Source organism: Ochlerotatus camptorhynchus, unplaced genomic scaffold, assembly GCF_037179485.1.
Source record: "Ochlerotatus camptorhynchus isolate MF236.1 unplaced genomic scaffold, CSIRO-AGI_Acam_v1.1 ptg000277l, whole genome shotgun sequence".
NCBI classification, from domain to species: Eukaryota; Metazoa; Arthropoda; class Insecta; order Diptera; family Culicidae; genus Ochlerotatus; species Ochlerotatus camptorhynchus.
In genome coordinates, this window is record NW_027040766.1 from 3,067,949 (window position 1) to 3,075,874 (window position 7,926).

General features: G+C 41.4%; 1 pseudogene; it reads left to right on the forward strand.

Annotated features, from left to right (window-relative positions):
* The first annotated feature begins 389 nt into the window (after nucleotides 1-389).
* Nucleotides 390-1,960, forward strand: LOC135706361 (uncharacterized; annotated as a pseudogene).
* The last annotated feature ends 5,966 nt before the right edge of the window (nucleotides 1,961-7,926 follow it).

Here is a 7,926-nt window from a genome sequence, read left to right on the forward strand (position 1 = left end):
AGAGACCATCGAATCCGTTGACTCTGTTCGTGGAACATCTCTGTGTTCGGAGGAGTCATCTTTGGCAATAAAATCAAAACTTGGGTAAAGTAAAACCAAATATGGAGAGCTGGCTCGATTCACTAAGAAGCATCTAGGTATGACAGTTTAATTAACGTATATATAAAAGAAATAGGGGAAATGCAGGTAATGTCGGCCTAAGTGTCCCTAATTTGGGCCCATACATAAATTCAGCAATCAACTAAATTTTCAATAGCAACCAAAAATATCCATTAGTAACGTCCCAATAACGCGTTCATCTAGATAAAATTGATAAATAGCAGACTTTTAGCGATGGGCCCAAATTAGGGACATGTAGGCCGACATTACCTACATTTCCCCTACTTAGTAGAACATTTTTTTGTTTGAAATAGGTCAAGTTTCTAAATCTTTGATCAATTTTAGAGATGTGCATTGTTATTAGTCCCTTCATATTGTCCCATTTAGGTATTGCAATTTTGCAGCCCTGGAAAAAAGTAGCTGAATTTAGAAACACCATAATTCCACCGTTCTCAACTCCAAACCGAGAAAAAGGATACTTATCATCAAGCGTTTTAATCCGTGATATGGTTATATGCGATTTGACACGGATTCTACAACTGGATGATGTAGCAGACAGGATTTCAAAGTTAAACCAGAAAGTGTTGACTTGTAAATTGCATGTCACGGCTGGTCCGGACTCTGCTACAGGTTTTACGCACTACAACTAGACTGGCTTTTTAAAAGAGGATGATTCTCTTCTCTCCGAGCATTTTATGAGCCTGTTGTTAGTATCCGAAAGAGGAGAGGATATTTGGCGGAACCCGAATCCCCAGTCAGATTCGTTCTGCAGAATACGCTCTATGAATTGGACTAAAGAGACCAACTCGCTTACCAAGTCCATGTTTGAGCAGTTTTTTGCAGAGGTTGATTCCTTGAATCTGGATCCGGTGGAAGTAATTTCCGGTGATGTACGTGTGTGCGTTTATATTTCGGCAATGTATACAATGATAGATGGGAAAGCGGCCAATGCAATTGTAGGGAATCAGGATACACATGTATGTCCGCTTTGTGTTCCGAATGCTGATCCCCATATTGGTCCATCGTTTTTTCATTCACGTCTCAACGCCGTTGAATGGTTGATCAAAAATGCAGCGAAAAAATCCGTTCCTGACCACCCGGCATACACGAATCCCCTAGTTAAAAAGAAAGCCCGTGAAATAGCTGATGAACTAGAACGTGAGTATGGCATGAACATCAACCGTCCTAAGATTGGTGGGTCCGGAAGCTGCAATAACGGCAATATGGCCCGCCGTTTATTGGCAGAACCTGGAAAATTTGCAAAAATCATCGGCGTACACAAGGACCTGGTGGAAAATCTGCGGCTCATCAGTTGCCTGGCGCTTTCTTCTAGAGTATTGGATCCTACCAAAGTTATGGAGTTGTATAACACTTTTGAAAAGCAGATTTTCAATGAATTCCCATACCTAATGAAATTGCCGCCATCCATACATAAGTACATGCATCTAGCAAATTTCATTGAAAAATTGGTAAGCTTAGATTTAATAGTATATCGAATCACAATCATAAATGTTTTGTTTTCTTTTCCTTCAATTGAAACATCCAGCCTTATACCATGAACTTTGTTGACGAGCAGTCCGGTGAACGTTGCCATAAGGTTTACAAATTTATTCGGCCACATCTAGCTCGGAAAACGTCTCCGTAAGAAAATTTGACCGACATGATGACCGAAGCTTTGACTAGGTCTGACCCAAAGCTTGCCTGTTTTTTTAACCAGAGCAGACAATCGAGAAGTACTGATGCCAGGTTCGAAGAGAGGCTGGACGAATACACCTTGAAACAAGATGACAGCGATGAAAACCATGGAAAAGCGGATGACTCCGGTGAACTCATCGAAGAGTATATAAAGTCAGGATCTTGAGATACAGCAGCACAAATATATTCACTTTCAATAATCACTAGCGCCACATTCCGAATTGTTCTGTCTATCATCCAACAATCCTTGACCTCCTGATCAACTTTGCCGAAGAAATCATCCGGCTAAATAGTCAGGATCTTGAGATACAGCAGTGCAAACATATTCACTTCGAATTCTCACTAGCGCCACCTAGCGGAGGAATTTTGAATTGTTCTGTTTACCATCCAACAGTCCTTGACCTCCTGATCAACTTTACCGAATAAATCATCCGTCTAAATAGTCAGGATCTTGAGATACAGCAGCACAAATATATTCACTTTCAATAATCACTAGCGCCGCCTAGTGGAAGAATTCTGAATTGTTCTGTCCATCATCCAACAGTCCTTGACCTCCTGATCAACTTTGCCGAAGAAATCATCCGTTTAAATAGTCAGGATCTTGAGATACAGCAGCACAAACATATACACTTCGAATGCTCACTAGCGCCGCCTAGTGGAAGAATTCCGAATTTTTCTGTCCATCGTCCAACAGTCCTTGACCTCCTGATCAACTTTGCCCAAGAAATCATCCGTCTAAATAGTCAGGATCTTGAGATACAGCAGCACAAACATATACACTTCAAATGCTCACTAGCGCCACCTAGCGGAGGAATTCCGAATTGTTCTGTCCATCATCCAACAGTCCTTGATCTTCTGATTAACTTTGCTGAAGAAATCATCCGTCTATATCATCGCCGCATCATTTTGGTTGCTGAGGCAAAGCAGATGTTTCGTCAGATTCTGGTTGATGAACGCGACACCCCGTTGCTACGAATTGTATGACAAATTTCTCCCGACTTACCATTGGACACGTACGAATTGAAAACGGTAACCTGTGGGACAGCATGCATGCGCACCTTTCCTGGCCACAAGAGTTCTACAACAGTTGGCCGACGACGAGCAAGACAACTTTCCCCGAGTTGCTGAAGTACTGCGAAAGGACTTCTATGTAGACGACCTTTTCTCCGGAGCAGACAGCGAAGAAGAAGCCATCGAACTTCGAGAACAGCTCGACACTCTTCTTTCCAAGGGAGGATTTACCCTACGCAAATGGGCCTCCAACATTCCTGCAGTTCTCCATGATGTCTCTCCCGATAATCGAGCACTACAACCATCTGTAGATTTCGATCGTGACCAATTCATAAAGACGCTGGGACTGCACTGATAACTCTCTAGTGATTGCCTCCACTATCGTATTTTTCTCTCCCCCGACGCTGTAGAAGCTACCATCACCAAACAAACAGTTTTCTCGGAAATTGCACGACTTTTCGATCCGATTGGATTAGTCGGACCTGTGGTAACATCGGCATAATTCTTCATGCAAGAGCTGTGCACGCTGAAAAACAACAACGGTGAAGCCTGGGCTGGGACGAGGAATTACCAGCAGTGATCAAGGAGCGTTGGCTGGCCTACTGTGAACAACTACCTCGGTTTAATGACCTGTGAATCGAGCGATGGGTCATCTGTTCTACACCGACGTCGATCCAGCTGCATTTCTTTTCAGACGCTTCACAGAATGCATATGGTGCATGCTGTTATATTCGTTCAGCAAACTCTTCCGGCACCATAAAGGTAGCACTTCTAACAGCACGACAAACTTGTGCTGGGCGGTAAAGAACAGTAGCCCCGGAAGCTGCCGGAGGTCCGCCTTGACGTAAGTCTCATCATCTTCGTCACCATCTGGGTGTACAGTTTCCGGGTCCGTGACTTTCCCACCATATTTCGCCGTTCGTCACAATTTGGAGCCTTCTGCACTTTGTACGTATGCAGTCACTCCCGGTCCTTGGCTCGCTGAACGAAATACTTGGACAGATTCAACGCTTTCACGACACGCTTGTGATCCTGATCACTAATAGAACACCCATTATGACCGCATTTCTCCTTCCGTTCGATGCTCAGAGTTTCGCAGCAACGTTTAATCACACGAATCACCGTTGACTGCACGATTCCGAGTTGTTTTCCGATGTAACGATGAGAGAGTTGAGGATTTTCCAGGTGCTTGCGTAAAATGAATTCGTGACATTGCTTTTCGGGTGGTGCCATTTTTTCCAACATTCAAAAAACTGACAGCGTGACAGCGATAAAAATACAGTGTAAACAATACACTCTAAACTACTTCAAGAGAAAATACCCATTGGGTAATTTCTACAGCGTTTTTTCTGTGAAGAAATTTGATGTGGGACACCCTTCAGGAGTAGATAATAGGATCCATCCCAGGCCGCTATTGTAAAAATGTTCCTTGGGCGGAGATGAACACAACAAAATAAAAAAGACAGCTCAAATCAGACGATCCTTTCTTGAGACATGACATCTGCTTGAACCGGTTTGAAACACATTGTTAACTAAGCTTCTTTTACCCGGACTTGAACGATCGTCGGTTGTAGCTTGTTGTGATGTAAGGGCTGCAGATCGGATTATGCATTCCCTCTAACAAAACTTACTTCTCGTGACAACCGTGGAGATGCAGAGGTATACTCGGTCTCTAGTAACGATGGGTGTCGAACTAACAATCCTTTCCCTCCCGGTGACCGTAAGGACGTGGCTGGTGCGCCGTTATTGCCCTTGAACGTTTCTCAATCTCCCACCGGTGGGTCACGAGCTGCCCATAGGCGGGTCGTAGTATTCTTTTTTAAATTAGGTGTATCGTCAGGTGAATCAACCCTGAGTTGAAATTTACACCTGTGGCTAAATGCTAATAACGGCTTAAATTTAGAGTTAAAAATAAAGTTTCTTAAAATATAAAAAAAAACTTAATTTTTATTAATTAAACTGAGTTTGTTGGCATTAAGGTAAATCGCTGTGACATCCTTACTATCGGAACCACTTAGAAACTTTAAGTGTACAAATATCAGCTTCTACGACACGTGTAACATTCAAATTGTTACTCCACGTTTGCTGCAATCTCCTGAAATGGGGCACCGATTTCCAAGATTTGTGGAATTGAAAATTCGAAGTGGAAGTGCATGTATAGCCAACGTGGCGGCCATTTGTGGACTCTACAAGGAATAACCTTAAAAGTGCAATTTTGGCGTATGTGGACATATTTTTTGTTCGTGATCCAAATTCGTTTGCGCTTTTCCATGTAAAATTTGACTTCCTTTCTTGAAATGAGCCAAGAAAATTTTGACTTCGCAACTCGTAATCCTAACTCGAATGTGCATTTGCTTTCGCTTCTTGTAACCAAATTCGATTGTACTTTTCCAATTAAAAAAAATCGTAAACTAAATTCGATTACAATGTTTGAAATAAAATTTGACTTCGCATCTCGTAATAAAATTCAATTGCACTTTTGCAAGTAAAATTGGACCTCGCTTCTCGAAATCCAAATTCGATTGCAATGTTCCTAGTAAAACTTGACTTCGCTTCTCGAGGCCTAAATTAATTTTCAATTTTCCAAGAAAAATTAGATTGCAATCCTCCAAGTAAAAGTTGACTTCGCTTCTTGTAGTCCAAATTTGTATATAAAGGGTGATACGGTCAAAATTTGGTAAAGGAAAAACGCGTGTAAATTGGTGAAATCGTTTATTTAAAAAATCAAATTAAATTTCTTTTTCAAGTTCAATTAGTATAAAATTCAGGAAAAATATTCAGTTAGGCTTCCGCTTTTCCAAATCCGAATTGCCGGGCCTTACACTTGACCCCTGCCATCAGATTTTGTACAGCCACCTTGTCCACCTTCTTCGCCGCAGAAAGCCAGTTTGCCTTGAACTGCTGCTCGCCCTTAGCAGTTTTTTTGGTCTTCTTTAGGTTCCGCTTGACAATAGCCCAGTATTTCTCAATTGGGCGGAGCTCTGGCGTGTTGGGAGGGTTCTTGTCCTTGGGAACCACCTGCACGTTGTTGGCGGCGTACCACTCCATGGCCTTTTTACCGTAATGGCAAGATGCCAAATCCGGCCAAAACAGTACGGAACAACCGTGTTTCTTCAGGAAAGGCAGCAGACGTTTATTCAAACACTCTTTCACGTAAATTTCTTGGTTGACAGTCCCGGAAGCTATGAAAATGCTGCTTTTCAAGCCACAGGTACAGATGGCTTGCCAAACCATTATACTATATTTCTTTGCGAACTTTGACAGTTTCATGTGCTTGAAAACATCTGCTACCTTTCCCCTTCCTTTTGCCGTATAAAACTCCTGTCCCGGAAGCTGCTTGTAGTCGGCTTTGACGTAGGTTTCGTCGTCCATTACCACGCAGTCAAACTTCGTCAGCATCGTCGTGTACAGCCTCCGGGATCGCGCTTTGGCCGTCGTATTTTGTTTATAATCGCGATTTGGAGTCACTACCTTCTTGTAAGTCGATAGTCCGGCTCGTTTTTTGGCTCGATGCACGGTTGTAGACGATACACCCAGCTTATTTGCGGCATCTCGGAGAGAGAGGTTAGGGTTTCGCTTGAAACTACCGGCAACTCTCTTTGTCGTCTCAGCGGCTTCCGGTTTTCGATTTCCCCCCGATCCAGACTTCCTGGCTGTCGACAAACGTTCCCCAAACACTTTAATTACATTTGTAACGGTTGATTTGGCAACTTTTAGCGATTTTGCCAACTTTGCGTGCGAGTAGCTCGGATTTTCGCGATGCGCGAGCAAAATTTTGATACGCTGCTCTTCTTGCTTGGACGGCATTTTGACAACTGAAGAGTGAATTCCAAAATCAAAATAGGAGCAACATTCTACACACACACACCTTCAAAATGAGGGGTGTTCAGGTTTTTTAAATGCAAAATTGAAAGAAATACGTCAAGTTGATATTGACCAAATTTTGACCGTATCACCCTTTAGTGTTTCGAGTAAATTTTGCTTGCAATTTTCCAAGTAAAATTTAGCATAGCTTCTCGTAATCTAATTTCGTTTGCGCTTTTCCTGATGAAAATATTAAAAATTGTTTTCTTTTTGTCGGGTGCTAAGTAGTCGTCGACTGCTTGTGAATATCCAAAACCGCATCACTTTCAAACGATGGCTATTAAGACTGTCTAGGGCGATTCAATGCTATTTTGTTGGAGTTGTCAAGACATTTTTTGCGTTTTTTTTTGTCATTGGGTCAGTCCTTTTTGGAATTAATAAACTTCTAAAGTTTTGAGACTAATTTATCGATTCTTGATATTTTTGGCGATTCTAGAACCCTCGATTTTCCCGTATTTGAAGCCGAAGAACTATTATTTTAACTATAAGAACATTGGTTGGTCACGAGATTATTGAATTTCTCAAAGTGGGTCGCAATCAACGTAAGGTTGAGAACCATTAATATAGATAACAAAAAAAATAATAATAAAAATCAGCAGATTTCTGATAACAACTCAAAGGTGATTGATAGTAGAATTCTAAGGAAATTGTGAGAAGAACTTCAACCAAATTATAAGAAGAGATCTAAGTAATGTCAGCCTAAATGCCCCTAATTTGGGCCCATACATAAATTCAGCAATCGACTAAATTTTCAATAGTGACCAAAATATCCATTAGTACCGTCCAAATGACGCGTTCATCTAGATAAATTTGATAAATAGCAGATTTTTAGCGATGGGCCCAATCTTAGATCCATAGGCCAACATCAGAGCCATTTCAATTTCACTGGGATTGTGAGCATAATTGCTGGTCAATTCTAATTGGAATTTCAAGAGAATTCTGAAGAGAGTTACCGTAAAAACTTACATGCTATTTGGAACATAGTAGGCAGTAATAATCAACTTGTCAATAGTGATACTTGCAGCAAATCTGAGAAACCTTTGATACAAACATCAAAACGCCAGGCCTACTGTGTTGTATTTGCCGCAAAGATGATTCTTAGAAATGATTCTAGATAAATTTAAAATATTCAAATAACGAAGCATTTCTTCAATCCACAGGGTTGTAGGGATGCGTTGACAAACCATACCAAACGCTCCTAGTTATATAAGCATGATTACAATTATAATGTGTCATGGAATAAGTGGAACATAAGCC